Genomic DNA, 14,788 nt, shown 5'->3' with positions numbered 1-14,788 from the left:
CTGGAGCCAGCCATGGGGCTCGATCCCACAATGGCTGAGATGACCTGAGCCGAAACCAAGAGTTGGAAGCTTAACCGAATGAGCCACCCAGGAGTCCTGGTTCTGAGATTTCTTGTGCTGTATGAGACATTTGAGAGATCTGCAAGGCAAAGGTAAAGTAGTAGCTTTTTTTTTTAATGCTCAGGAAGTAGAGGAAGGGGCACATTGTCACTGATCTGCTGGCTTTACTGTGAGGCAGCAAAAAAGACTGACTACTTCTCCTGCAGGGCACTCACTCATCAAAGTTGGAGGTTTGGAGGCAGTGAAAGATCAACATGGGTTCCAGTCTGTCCTTGTAAGTTCCAGCTACTCATGGATTCTAATGTATCCTGGTTTCCCCCTATTTCACACCCATCTCTTCCTGAATGGTGTACTGACTTTAGGCTCCAGCACCTGAAGCAGACAAAAACCTTATGAAGACTGCTTAACAGCTCCCAAAATTACATACTATGAGGTCTCTGTTATAGAAGTCACTTGTTACCTGTGTATCTATCACCCCAGTGTTTCTGTTTCTCTGAACTGTGATAAGTACAACTGCCTCCACCTAATTTGAACTGAGTAAGTCTCTAGATTACTTAAACAATTTGCCATTGGAGGAGTAAAAGTCCTCCAAAGAGAGGTTGGATTTGAGTAAGATAGGTGATAGATGATAGCTAGCTAGCTAGCTAGCTAGATAGGACTCAAGTTGTTAATTTGAAAAATAAAGTTATGATTACAGGTAAAAGCCAAACAGATAAAGTAAGTCCCAGAAAATGAAGGTAATTGTTACAATTTTAATTTATGCAAATATTGGTCCTACTGATGTATAGAAGAGATCAATACGATATCACTACCAGCCTTCCATGAGATGGCAGGCAAAGCTAACAATCCTATCAAATAAGCAGACAAAACTGCACTTTTAAATTTAAATTTTCAACACCAATTATTTTCATTCCAATATGGAATTTCTACAGGACAGTTCTGTGTAAGCCCTCATGGCCTTTATGCAGTATTATAATTGTCTCCTAATTATGTACAAAATTTAACTGCATAAAATTGTGACAGATGCCAAACTATACTTTTAAAAAGACATCTTCTGGCAGCCACTCCTTAAGACAGGTATAGAAAAGAATACACATGAAAAAAAATATATAATGGGGCCTAATTGCTGAATAGCAGGCCAAAAAAATTTGGGTGAATTTTGTTAGTCTAACAACAACCTTCAGCAGTGCTCATTCTATCATGTGAGCCAAAAGCATAATGCAATAAAGTTACAATAGACTGGATCTTAGCCATCCTGTGATCAACTTCTATGAACTTCACTATCTTAATTTGCTTTGACTTTAGTCTCTTCAATGGTAAAGTGAGAGGTTAGATTTCTATATTTAGTTTTCGAGCCTTATGGAGCACTTAATATATATTCCTTTACTGGATAGTGAAAGTTCAAAGATGGATGTATGATAATCCAGGTTCACAAGGAGCTTAAGGTACATGAAAGCTGTGTTCTAGGGAGAACTAGAGATTTTTGGATATTTTCATTGGGGGGAGGTTAGGTAGTTTCCTAACCTGCGCTTTATTTAAAGTATAATGTTTATTCTTATTCTTCCTTCCTAGCTTTAGCAGCTTCTTTATCTTTAACTCCATTATATAAGCAACCACCTAAGGAAATTACATATACATATGCTATTAAGTATATTCAAGTGTAATTTCTCTTAAAAAGCATATTAAAATGAAGGACAGGAAACATAAGCTCTGAAAAATTAACCTTCCAAAGTCATTGAGCTAATAATATACAGAGTAGGGACTCAAATAGAATTTACAACTAAATCCAACTTAATAATGGTGCAGAGTGTCATTGTTTTGGTGCATAGTGATTTGGTTTGGTTGACAATAGAAATTGAGAACCCACATCTCAAGATTCTTTCATGACATATAAAAGGCTCCTTTCATCTATTAAGGTGGCCATAGTCTCACTTTGGATTTCTGCCAGCTATATGGCAGGTGTATTAGCAGCCCAAACCCCTGAAATTGAATTGTAGGTCACTGAAGAGAACAAACAGAACAACCATAACAATGAACCAATGAAAAACAAAAATGAATATGCAAAATGTAAAAATACTGCATGCTGGAGTAGGGACAGTACTTCTAGCCTCTGCTACACATTGATCGGGATGACATTAACTGGAAAAGTTGTTCCTCATGAATCTCTGTTTAGAATCAAATGCAAATCAAGGCCAATTTTGCATGATTGGTTCTTTTGATTATTCTGCTAAAAAGCTATAACAACCCAGATATTCTAGAAACTCTTCCTCAGCTGACAGGGATTATGAACACTGTGAGGGACCAAGAGCCATAATCAGTAACCATAAGATCTTCAGTCAAATGAAGAAGCCTCTCTTTTCTACAATGAGTTGTTCTCTAAGAGACAGGATTTGGGCCTTAACTGTCATCTTCTTAAGACTAATTAATGATAATTGATAATCCCCATCATAAATATTTTTAAAAGATTTTATTTATTTATTCATGAGAGACAGAGAGAAAGAGAGAGAGAGAGAGAGAGAGAGAGAGAGAGGCAGAGACACAGGCAGAGAGAGAAGCCTGCTCCATGCAGGGAGCCCAATGTGGGGCTCGATTCTGGGACCCGAGGATCATGCCCTGGGCGGAAGGCAGGTGCTCAACTGCTGAGCCACCCAGGCATCCTATAAATATTTTTTAAAAAGCTTGCAATGATAAATTCTTGAATGAATACAGGTATCCTTACAATTTTTTAAAAGATGTCTTTAGATATATGGAAATACACTTACTTTAACATTATCAGATAGAACCAAATATTTTTAGGGACAGATTTTTCTTTGCACATGCTTTTTCATAGAAGATTCCTCTCCAGAAACATCTCTGTAGAATTTTAGGGTGATGGAACTACTCTGTATGGCACTGGAGAGGTGTATATATGATTCAATGCATTTGTCAAAATTCATAGAATTGTACATCACAAAGAGTAAACTTTAAGATATGCAAAGTACAAGAATTTCAGCCAGGATGTCAGGAAGTCTCAGAATGTAGTACACATGATGACAAATGATTCTAACTCTATTACAAATTTATGACAACACCTCACTGAAGCACGTGGGAGAAAAGAAGCCGGCTAAACAACTTTGTCAAAACTAAAGACAAAAAGAACTGTACATAAAAACTGTACTCCAGGTGGCAAATTTGTTTCTCGTGATGATTCAGGTTAAATAATTCTCAACCTACTTTACAAATATATCTCATGTTTAATAATCAAGTAAATGGATGGTAAGAACTAGATTTCTTACTGTCAGAGAGGGAAATTATGGATAAGCAAGGAAGGAAGGCTAGATGAACTCTGTGGTACTGAATTTGAGTTGGGAAATACCAGTATGAATTCATAATTAAGTTAGCATAATATATATACAGATGGCTAAATGCTGAAATAATGATACAAATGTGTGTATACATAGGTTATTAGGTCATTATACTGATATATATATTTCATAGCTCTCTTCACTGAGAGGCCTTGTGACCCCTGACACCCCTGTAGTAATGAGCACTACCAGCACCTGGATTTTATTTCTTTTTTTTTAATTTTGATTTCTAATCCCATTTTCCAATGAAAGGAACCAGAGATCCTTGGAAAACTGTCTGATTCCAATGCTAGGGCAGGGAATATACAAGATAACCCTGGAGCACCTTGTAGGGCTGGAGAGTAAGGAAGTGGGATGAAGGTATATCAAAGTGGCAAATGGAATAATAGAGTTCCCAATGACCAAAGCTAGAAGAGTTTGATTTAAAAAATAATAATGTGGTATTACATTATGACCTAAAGTATAAGACAAATATTCATGAGTCCATCCTGATATAAAATTAAAACAACAATTTGGGGATAAAGGATAAATGTCCCTACAGAATAATTCCAAATAGCATAAATAGAGATGGATATTGATTTCCCTCCTGCTTTTAAGTATCTTGTATCCAAAAGAACAGAGTATAAAAAGAGAAAAAAGAGTAACTTTACAGTAAATAAATCCTACAAACACCACTTAAACAAGTGATAGTGACTATCACCAGTGATAAAGTCACATCAGTATTACATGCCTCCAATATGATACAGGAAGGGCATTCACCTCCATGGTTGTTCTTCCCCAGAGCCCAATAACTTCAGTCTAGCCATGAAGAAAATATCAGACAACCCCAAATTAAGGAACATTCTACAAAATACTTGGCCAGTATGCTTCAAAAATTCCAAGGTCATAGCAAAGAAAAAAAGGCTGAGAGTCTAAGGAGACTTGGTGACTAAATGCATAGTGGTATCCTAGATAGGACCCTGTAACAGAAAAAGTATATTAGAGGACAAAGTTGGGAAAACATGAATAAATTCTGCAGTTTACTTAATAGTCACAAACCAATATTGATTTCTTAGTTTTAACAAATATATTAAGGTAATATAGATGTTAACATTAGGGGAAACTGAGTAAGGGGTGTGTGAGAACTCTCAGTATTAACTTTGGAACTCTTTTTGTATAAATCTAAAATTCTTTCAAAGTAAAAAAAAATTAAATGTCAAAAACCCCATGAAAAAAATCTCTAACTTTAGTAGTCATAATAATTGTGGTAATGTTTATCATATCAGCAGAAATAATTCAGTTCCCTTGGTTTTTGAAGTCTCTGCTTATTTTGTGATTCATGCTGAGTAACTTTCATTACTTGTGACCTTTTGAAAATGTTCTTTCTTTCATCATTTCTCTATTTTGTTTGATGATCTGCTTCTGGTAAGTTGTTGCTAATAAAAGTGCAATAAAAAATGTAAATTCAAATAAAGATGAAATTTTAAAGGACAGCATTTAGTAAATTCTTAAAAGAAAGAAATGTGCTTAAAGAGAGACATTTTACCAAACTAAATTGTAAAGTACTTAGTATTTAGGAACTGCACAAAATATGCATGAATAGTTGCTTTCTTTAAACCACTGATAATTTAATAGAAAACTTATCTCTGCAGTAACATTTTTCGGATCTTTTTAGAACAAAGACGGAATGGAAGCCAGATTTGCCTTGGTTGAAAGTATACAGGAGGAGAGTAAGTAGATAGTGAGCATAGGCAAATCTTTCCAGAAGTTTTGCTATGAAGAGGAAAAGAACAATGGAGTGATAGCCGGAATAAGATGTATATTTAAGGGATCATTGTTATACTTTATATTTAAGGTGAAGGAAATTAGAAAAATTTATATTGACAATAAAACATGAGAAAGAAATGAATGATATGGGAAATTGTGGAAAACTCCAGGATTCAAGCACTGAGGGAGATGTTATTTAGAAACAAGTGGAGGAATGCCCTTTCCTAGGATCAGACCATATGTTATGGATTTGGTCAAAGAAAAAACTGACAAATTTGGGGGCAGGAAGGGGTGGGGGAGACTGATGTTATTGCTTTGACTCTCTGTCCTATAAAATATGAAGTAAGGCCATCAGTTTAGATTCCTGGGGAGGGAATTTTGTAGTTCTGAAGAGAGAAGACCACTGAACTTAATTTTCTCAGAAAGTAGGGAATAAACTTCCTAGAGAAATTTTTTTCAAGAAATTTAGAATTTTTGAATAAAACTGTTAACTAAAGGAATTTTCCTTGGCAATTACAGCAATGGCATTTTATTTGAAATTCAAATCTAGCTTGAAAGTACATAAAAAATAATGTGTGGCAAAACCTCACTCCACTGGAGACAAAGGCAGTGCCTCTATCTCATTTAGATAGCAGGCATTATCATGGCATCTATTATTTCTGTGCAGTGTCACACTAACTTGATTTAAGATCCAAACTGAAATTTATACTTTCCACCAAAATGCTTATAAAACTTTCTCTTGATTATACCAACACATGTATATAGAAAGAGTGCCTACTCTTCTATATATAGAAGAGTAGGCACTTTAGTGCCACTTAAATCTAGGTCCTTCCTAGAGTTATCAAGTAAGAAGCCTTCTACAGAATACCACAGTGGAGATCCATGCTCTACTACTTTTAATATTTTTATTTTTTACTTTTTAAAATATTTATTTATTTATTTGAGAGAGAGAGAGCACACGCAAGTGGGTGGTGGTGCTGAGGCAGAGAGAGAGAAATCCTCCAGCAGATTCCCTGCTGAGTACAGAGTCCAATGTGGGGCCTGATCCCAGGACCCTGAGATCATGACCTGAGCCAAAAATCAAGAGCTGGACACACTTAACTGACTAAGCCACCCAGGCACTCCTCTAATACCTTTTTAGGACCACAGTTTCTATAACCTGGACTAAAACTTGAGAAATCTCTGCAATGAGTATTAGAAGTCCAGACATGAGAAAACGACCACTTCAACATAGTCCAGAATGATGTATAAAGAAAAAAATCAGTGAAACAGTTCCCTCAGTTTCTAAGTGGGTACAGACAGATTGTAAAGTACAGAGTGGGGTCTAATGGGATTGTCCTTAAAGGCTGAAATTGTCCATTGAAATCAAAAGCCACTTTAGGGCAATTGGTATATTAGAGCAAAGACAATAAACTATTTACTCTTAAGTGAGTGCAGGAATCACATATGAGCTATTTGAAAATGGTCACTTTGTTAAACTCTCATATTAGTTCTAATTATTAATGAGATTATCTCAGATAGTCCATATGTGCTATCATATCATCGACATTCAGTCTTCAATATATTTTGCATTTCTTATACTTCTTATTTCTCCTTCACTGTTTCTGGCATTTGCTGGGATCTCCTAAGCAAAGCTGAATGATAGGGGTATTGGGGTACATCCGTGTTTGTTCCATTAACGAAAATGTTTTTAATCTGTAATCATGTTTTTGTTTTTTTTTTTTTTTTTTTTTTACTTTTGGCATATATCTGTGCCTTGACTCTTTTTCTTATTTATATTAGCCAATTTTTAAATGTATTTTACCTAATTTTTCAATGTCAGGTTTTGGTTTTAGTGTAAATGAGATTACTAGTGTGTGTTTGTTTTGAATGGTTTTTCTACCTCATTAATTTCTGCACATATACATGTTTTATTTCAATTTATTTGGGGTTTTATTCATTTTTATTTTTTTTATTCTTAAAGAGAAAATTTTCATCCTTTTAATTTCGATTTTTCAAGTAAAATCCATTTAATTCTATAAAATTTCTTCTGAGTATGATTTAGGCCACTTCCCATAGGTTTTTCTTATAAAGATTTTATTTATTTATGTATTTATTTATTGAGAGAGAGAGAGAGAGCGCATGCAAGCAGGGGGAGGGAGAAGGACAAGCCAACTCCTTGCTGAGCCTGGAGTCCAACATGGGGCTCGATCTTATGACCCCGAGATCATGACCTGACCCAAAATTAAGAGTTGGACACTTAACCGACTGAGCCACCCAGGCCTCCCCATAGGTTTTAATATATAGTGTCCTCATTCTTCTCTAAATACATTGTGATGCTGGCTATGATTTTCTCATTAAAACAAAACTAAAAACTAAACTAGACAACACTAGCACTTTTAGTTATTTTATTATGATGATTAAGAAATAACCCATTTTCATAATAAAATATCCAAACAGTGGAGAACAGTATAAAATAAAATGAATTCCCCATGTCTTCATACTCTGTTATTGGAGGTTAGTAATATTAACAATTTCTTCAATCTTTTTGCAAAACATACTTTATACATATAAGAGCACATGTATCTTTTTTTTTTTTTTACACAAAAGGGAATCTAAACTAGTTATCCATCACTGTGAAACACATTAACCCAAAATTTGGTGACTTAAGACAGTCAACTTATTTTTATTTCATATTTTCTGTGCATTAGGAATCTGCATGTGACTTAACTGGGTCATCTAACTCCAGGTATCCCACAAGGTTTCAATCAATGTGTCAGCCAGGACTGCAGTCACCTCAAAGCTCAAGAGGGAAAGGAGCAATGCCTCTGAGGTCACTCATGTGGCTCTCCGCAGGCCTTTAGTCCCTGCTAGCTATTGGTCAGAGACAACAATTCGTTGTCAAGTTGGCCTTTCCATAGGGCAGTTTACAAAAAGGTAGCTGACTTTCCTCAGAGAAAACAAGTGAGTGCAGGAGGGTACAAAAAAGATACTACAGTCTTGTAACCTAATCTTTGTCACCTCTGCTACATTCTTTTCACTAAAGTGAATCATGAAACCCAGCCCACTGGGATGCTTGGGTGGCTCAGTGGTTTGCCGCCTGCCTTTGGCCCAGAGTATGATCCTGGAGACCTGGGACTGAGTCATACGTGGGGCTCCCTGCATGGAGAGATCTCTGCCTATGTCTCTGCCTCTCTCTGTCTCTCATGAATAAATAAATAAAATCTTTATACAATAAATGAAACCCAACCCATTTTCAAAGGATAATACCAGGAGGGCAATGATTGAAGGTAGTTTTAGAGACTGCTTACCTCAGGATCATATTATGCCTTTATCCCCTGAAAAATATCTTTTACATCCTTTCGTGTTGTTAATTTACCTAATGCTTTCCAATCACTGCCAGTGTGATGGGGGGAAAAGCAGTGAACAAGCAAGCAAGCAAAAAATAAATACATAAAGAAACACATAAATGAGAACTCAATTTAGTAAATATATTTAGGTATGATTACTAAGCATATGTGAAAACTTCATGGTTAGTGGCGTACCCCTCAATACTGTAAACTCATTTCAAACTTGGCCAAGTAGTATAATGGACTAGCAGGATCCTCTTGAGAATGGAATCAAGGGTCACAGAGAAAAATAGAGAAGAGAATTCCTTCTGGGAAAGCAGAAGAGTCCAAATGGATAATCAGTGATCACAACTGTAGAATAGACTTAGAAGACATTGGTCTTCCTTTTTACACAAAATATTTGGAATCATAATGGGGCAAATTCTCCTGTTCCCTAATTCCTCAGCTGAAGCTGAGAGATGAGGACTTAGACGAGGGAGAATATAGGTTCAAAAGGCAGCTTCTACTGTACTGTGTCAAATAATCACCTTATTGGTTTTTCCAGGGCTTTTTCCTGGTCCCTATCAACCCCTTCCAGTCATGGAGTACCCTTGGACTAGTTTTAATCATTTGTAGCATTCTTCCTTGTACATATGATCTATTTCACCTTATGTATTCCAGTATTCCTTTATCAACTTTGTTCCAACATGGGAACTCCATATGTTTTCCAGTAGAATTATAGATTTTGGGGATATTTTTTGTTCATTATTTTCTAATCCAGAGCATTTTAAATCCAGTAGACCCATATTATAACATTTTTCTAGTTTGCTATACCAACATTGCAAATCCTTTCCTCCATTACATGGAATAATTAACATGAGAGGCTGAAGACTTCTTACCTGTCATGGAATAACCATTCATATTTTTTTAACCATTCATATTTTTATCTCCTTCTAGGGTTTTTAGAAGTTTCATGATTAGCAATGCTATCACTTTAAATTGTGAAGTTCTACATATTTCATGCAACTGCCCTCTTCCCAGTGTTCATCAAGATACTTTGAAATTCCACCATCCTTTCATGAAAATAGCCAAAGATATACAAATGATTCACTTGATTAATACTTTTTAATTTTATGAATATTTTTCCTATTCTGATTTTTTAATGAAGAAAATATATAGGTTTCTAAGGTATGTGATGGTCAAAAATAGGCATAGCCCTTCCCTACTATTGTTAAATAGGAAACTGTAGCAGTAGTGAGGAAGAAAAAATAGGTTAACATTTGCTCTACATAGATAATTTGGCTTCAATGTGTCCAATAACAGATTAGATTTACTAACTATGAGACAACTCAATGAGAATCTTCACTTGGTGTTTTTTTTTTAGTTTAGAGTCTCTTTTTACTGATTACGGTATGATGGTCAAAAGAACAAGCTAAAACTATTTTTTAAACTTTACTTATTTATTTTAAAGAGAAAAAACGTGCACGTGTGAGTGGGGGTTGGGAGAGAAGGAGAGAATCTTCAAGCCGACTTTCTGGTGAGTGCAGACCCCAAGGTGGAGCTCATTCCTACTACCCATGAGATCACTAATCATAAGATCATGACCTGAGCTGAAACCAAGAGTCAGACACTTAACTGACTGAGCCACACAGGTCCCCAAGCTAAAACTATTTTTTGAAAAGATAACTGTCTGAGGATATTTAATCTGTAAAAAATGAAGCGTAAAATTACCTCTTAAGTATAAAATGAGAGGAGTGAGTCAAGTGGAAGCAGGTCCAAAAAGTGAGATAGATGTGTTTTATCAATGCAAACAAGAAACATGTCAGAAAGAGTACTGGATTTGTTTGGGGCTCTAAAAAATTACCTGAAGTGGCCGAGGCTGGGCATCTTATGTTTAGAAAGTTCTGGGGAATTCTGATCTCCTAGATTAGTTACAATGAGTGTGGTGCTAATTCACACTGAGACATCATCCTTATTTAAAGACCTTAAGATGTTTGAAAAAAGAAGAGAATAGTGCAGAAAAATTGAAATTCTTAGAGAGTTACACTGTTCAGATGTTAGGAAACCTGCTGAATCTTACAGCCTTCAGCAAGACTGTAGCCTCTGTTTTTGAGGGTGATAGAACTTCTCTGAAGAACTTCAGAAGATTATGTGGAGGAAGCTTGCTTAGTGTCTATAAATAATGGCTTTTTGGAATAAACGTCTGCATATACTTTCATTACACAAGACAAAAGATATCCCAGGTCATGCTGTGCTCCAAAATTTCTTACTTGGTTTCTTGCAAAATATTGAAGGTAAATAAGCTTAATTGTTTTCAGAAGTATCATTCACAAAAATGATTAGTTTAAAATACATTAAAAATATTTATAAGATTGATGAGAACTTATTTTAAGGAAACCTTTGCATGCCCTCAAAATTATTATTTCTTTGAGTGATTTTATGAAACATAAAAAAACCCTGCAATTTCATTTCAAATACTTCTTTTGGCCTAATTATGGGTAGCTGCTTTTCTCATATAATTAATAAAAATCAGGTTTCAGATTTATTGGATTTTGGATTTTAAAAAATTTCCTAGGAAAATTAGAAGTCATTCTAATAATGCCTATATTGCATATACGAAGAAATCTATTCCTTCTCTTAATTATTAAAGTAGGTCATAGACAAGTCAATTTGTGGTAAATACAGAGGAAAAATATAAACTATAGCTAAGGGTTTTTAACTATTCTAAAAACTTTTAATTGTGAAAACAGGGTATCTGTTGAGTCTGTGGAAAGGAAGTGCTATTATCCTTTCTCCTTAATTCACTGTCCAGTTGGTATGCAAGAATGAGAGCTAAGCAAGATTTTAACTTTCATACAAGTTTCCACTCCAAATAGGCTTCAGCGAAATTGTTATTTTAGAATAAATTTACAGAAACAGCATTGCTGGGAAAATGGTATATAAAAGACAAGCTTTTTGTTGTCCCTAAATTGCTCTTCATGCATTTGTTTCAGTTTTGGCTCCCATCAACAGTTTTAGACAATACTGGCTTTCTCATACTATAAACAAAAAAAGCCATATTTTAAAACTTTTCTTACAATGTTTAGTTACTCTCTTTCTTCTTTTGTTTCTATTTGATATTTTTATAGTAGCTACAATACATTATTTCACTGGATTTAAAACAATGAAGAGTCTATATAACGAAGTGAGAAAAATGAGGATTGCTCTTCTCTTTCAGTCATCCCATATATGTTCTTTTGGGCTTATTTATGATTCCCAGAAAGAGAGAAAAAGGGGGAGGGTAGGGAAGGAAAGGAGAGAGTGATGGAATAAGGAAGAAAGGAAGGAAAGAAGGAAGGAGGGTTGGCTGGTTGTAGCTCTAAAAAGAATTTTATCCTAGTATCTTGCATAGCCAAAGAATATTTTTCCCCCAGGGTCATAACCATAATATGCAAATGGTACCTTTGATTTTCTAAACAAATCTGTTTATTGGCATAGCACATGGGTTTGTCCTTATGCAAGGAACTGTAGTCCATAGAATCCATGCTCTCCCAGACAGTTAACTACTAGATTTGTACAAAAAAAGCACCGAACCTACCTTGTCTGAGACAAAAGTGAATGTCATATAAGAGGACAGTGTCAGAGATATGATGAGTTCATCATATCACATCCTCCGTCTTTCTTTACAAAGACTCTTCCAGATAGCACCATTACCCATAGCCTCAAAATAAGAGAAGCTATCTAAGCTATTTTAGTTATTGATTGCAATTGGATGTTGGTAAGAGAAACCCATATTATCCGGGGCTTAAACACAATGCAAGTTTGTTTCCTCTTAAACAAGTCCAAAGATGGGCAGTTCGTGGCCCTCAATATCCCAACCAACTCTTACCTTTATGCCTTGCCATTTATATCATGGTGGGGAGATGCTCTACCCAACATAATTTTTTAAAGATTTATTTATTCATGAGAGACACAGACTGAGAGAGACAGGCAGAGACACAGGCAGAGGGAGAAGCAGGCTCCTCACAGGAAGCCTGATGCGGGACTTGATGCCAGGATCTTGGCATCACACCCTGAGTCGAAGGCAGGCGCCCAACCGCTGAGCCACCCAGGCGTCCCTCCACAAAACTTTAATAAGCAATTGTGTTCCAGGCAGAAAGGGCAAAGTGGGGGAAGCAAAAAGAGATAACCTCTATATAGAGAATCAAAATCTTTCCCAGAAGTGCCTAGCCAACTTCTTACATCTTATCACCTCCTCCCAAATGTAAGTGACCTTGATAATTTCTATTATTTTAGCTGATCATATGGTCACATGTAACCTACAGAGTTTCTATTCATAAGGAGAAAGGAAAGAGAAGGACAGATACTGGGTAGATTTCCTGCTACAGGAATGCCAAAAGTATTTCATAAAGAAAGGAATTCCCAACAGTGCCAAGGATAGCTGAAAATCAAGTAAGTTAAAAGTGAAGAAATATCCATTAATTCTAAGAATAAGGTTATTTAGTGACCATGGCAAGGAAAGTTTCAATGATTGATGCAGGAGAAATCAAAAGGAGTGAGGGAGGGCTAGCACTAAGTGGACTACTAAAGACAAGGGTTCATAAGCAAAAACAGATTTTAAAAAAGAATCATTTTATAAACTGCACATGTGCACAAGGGAATTTTGGAGGGTGATGAGAATGTTTCTGGATTTTGGTGCTGGTTGCACGCATTCATAAATTCACTAAAAACATCACTGAGTTGACACAACCTGTGAATTTTATGACATGTAAATTATAATTCAATAAAACCTAAAAATAAAACAAATGATATTAACCTCTACAGATATTTGGCTGTGAAGGAAACAAGAAAGATGTAGCAATTTTCCCCATTATTAAGAAATCCCAACACTTGGTTTCATTCTTGTTAAAGATTTTTTTTAATTTTTTAAAGATTTATTTATTTGAGAGAGAGAGAGAGCACACTCGCCCATGCATGAGCAGGGGGAGGGGCAGTGAAGGATGGAGAAGGAGAAACTAAAAAAAAAAAAAAAAAAGAGAGAAGGAGAAACTGACTTCCCACTGAGCATGGGGCTCATGCAGGGCTCAATCTCATGACCCTGATATCACGACCTGAGCTGAAATCAAGAAGGGGACATTTAACTGACTGAACCACCCAGGTGCCCTTACTTGGTTTCATTTTTATTTTGTTTTGTTTTAGTTTTTTGGCAGGGTGTGGGGGCAGGCAGATTTTATCAAAATCTAAGTTATTTTGAAGAAATGAGAATTTTGTTTCTTTTTTGTCAGGAATTAAGAAAAAAATACAAAACACAATAGAGCAAAAGCTTATAAAGTTATGTGAGGTTAAATTTAAAAAATCTTTCCCTACTTGGTCTGCCATCACTACTTCTCAAAGGTCAATGCACTTATTAGCCTGGTGGTCTATCTTTTTAAAGTTATATGTATATACAAACATATACAAAGGTGGGCCCAGGCTAAGTGGAGCCCAAAGTCTATACAATACGATGGCTAATAAAAAAATACAAAAATTAAGAAAAATAATACAAAATTATATATTTATAATTAGGTTCAAATATATATATATGTTTTTTTAATTTCAGTTAAGTAATAAACAGCATAATAACACTTTTGTGTGTCAGCGTAATATTAGTTTCAGGTGCAGAATTTAGTGATTCAGCACTTCTGTACATCACCCAGTGCTCATCACAAGTGTCCTCCTTAATCCCCATCACCTTTTTCACCCATCCCCAACTCACCTCCTCTCTGGTAACTATGTTTATTCTCTATGGTTAAGAGTCTGTATTTTTTCAGCCATAAAAAAGAATGAAATCTTGCCATTTGCAACGACATGGTTGGAGCTACAGGATATTATGCTAAGCAAAATAAAGCAGTCAGAGAAATACGAATACCATATGATTTCACTCACATAGGGAATTTAAGAAACAAAACAAATGAGCAAAGAAAAAAGAGACAAAAGTGTACATATATTTTAATGAAAAGAGAAATCACAAGGAATTTCTGGAGCTTTAACAATTGAGATTCATTTCTTCTGAGGTCTCTTTACACAATTTTGTAGAAATGCTTATAGAGAAATACTTTCTGTGCAAACTGGTTTCCAGAATGTACTACAACTCCAAGCACTCCTACAAACCTAGGGACTTGTATAAGAGAGAGAGAGACCCTGAAGTTTAAGTTTCTTTACTCTCAGAAAATTTGCCACCATATATATATTTTATATATCATAAACATTAATAAATATATTAAAATTGATAAATAAATGTCAATTTATTAATAATTGATATTAATCTATTAATAAATAATATATTAATGTATGACATATTATATGGTGGGT

At 35.3% G+C, this 14,788-nt stretch overlaps 1 protein-coding gene across 2 annotated transcripts in view; it reads left to right on the top strand.

The window, feature by feature from the left end:
• Positions 1-9,842: 9,842 nt before the first annotated feature.
• Positions 9,843-14,788, top strand: part of LOC144309130 (melanoma-associated antigen B10-like) — a 46,012-nt gene continuing 41,066 nt past the window's right edge. Inside the window, exon 1 of one of the 2 annotated variants that reach the window (XM_077890279.1) lies at positions 9,843-9,995. The gene's annotated coding sequence lies outside the window, so the exon portion shown is untranslated. The remainder of the gene's footprint in view (positions 9,996-14,788) is intronic. The other variant, XM_077890280.1, reaches the window with a different exon arrangement.

This window comes from Canis aureus, chromosome X, assembly GCF_053574225.1.
Source record: "Canis aureus isolate CA01 chromosome X, VMU_Caureus_v.1.0, whole genome shotgun sequence".
Taxonomy (NCBI): domain Eukaryota; kingdom Metazoa; phylum Chordata; class Mammalia; order Carnivora; family Canidae; genus Canis; species Canis aureus.
Note: the sequence above shows the minus strand (reverse complement) of the source record. Positions and strands in the feature narration are given on the sequence as shown.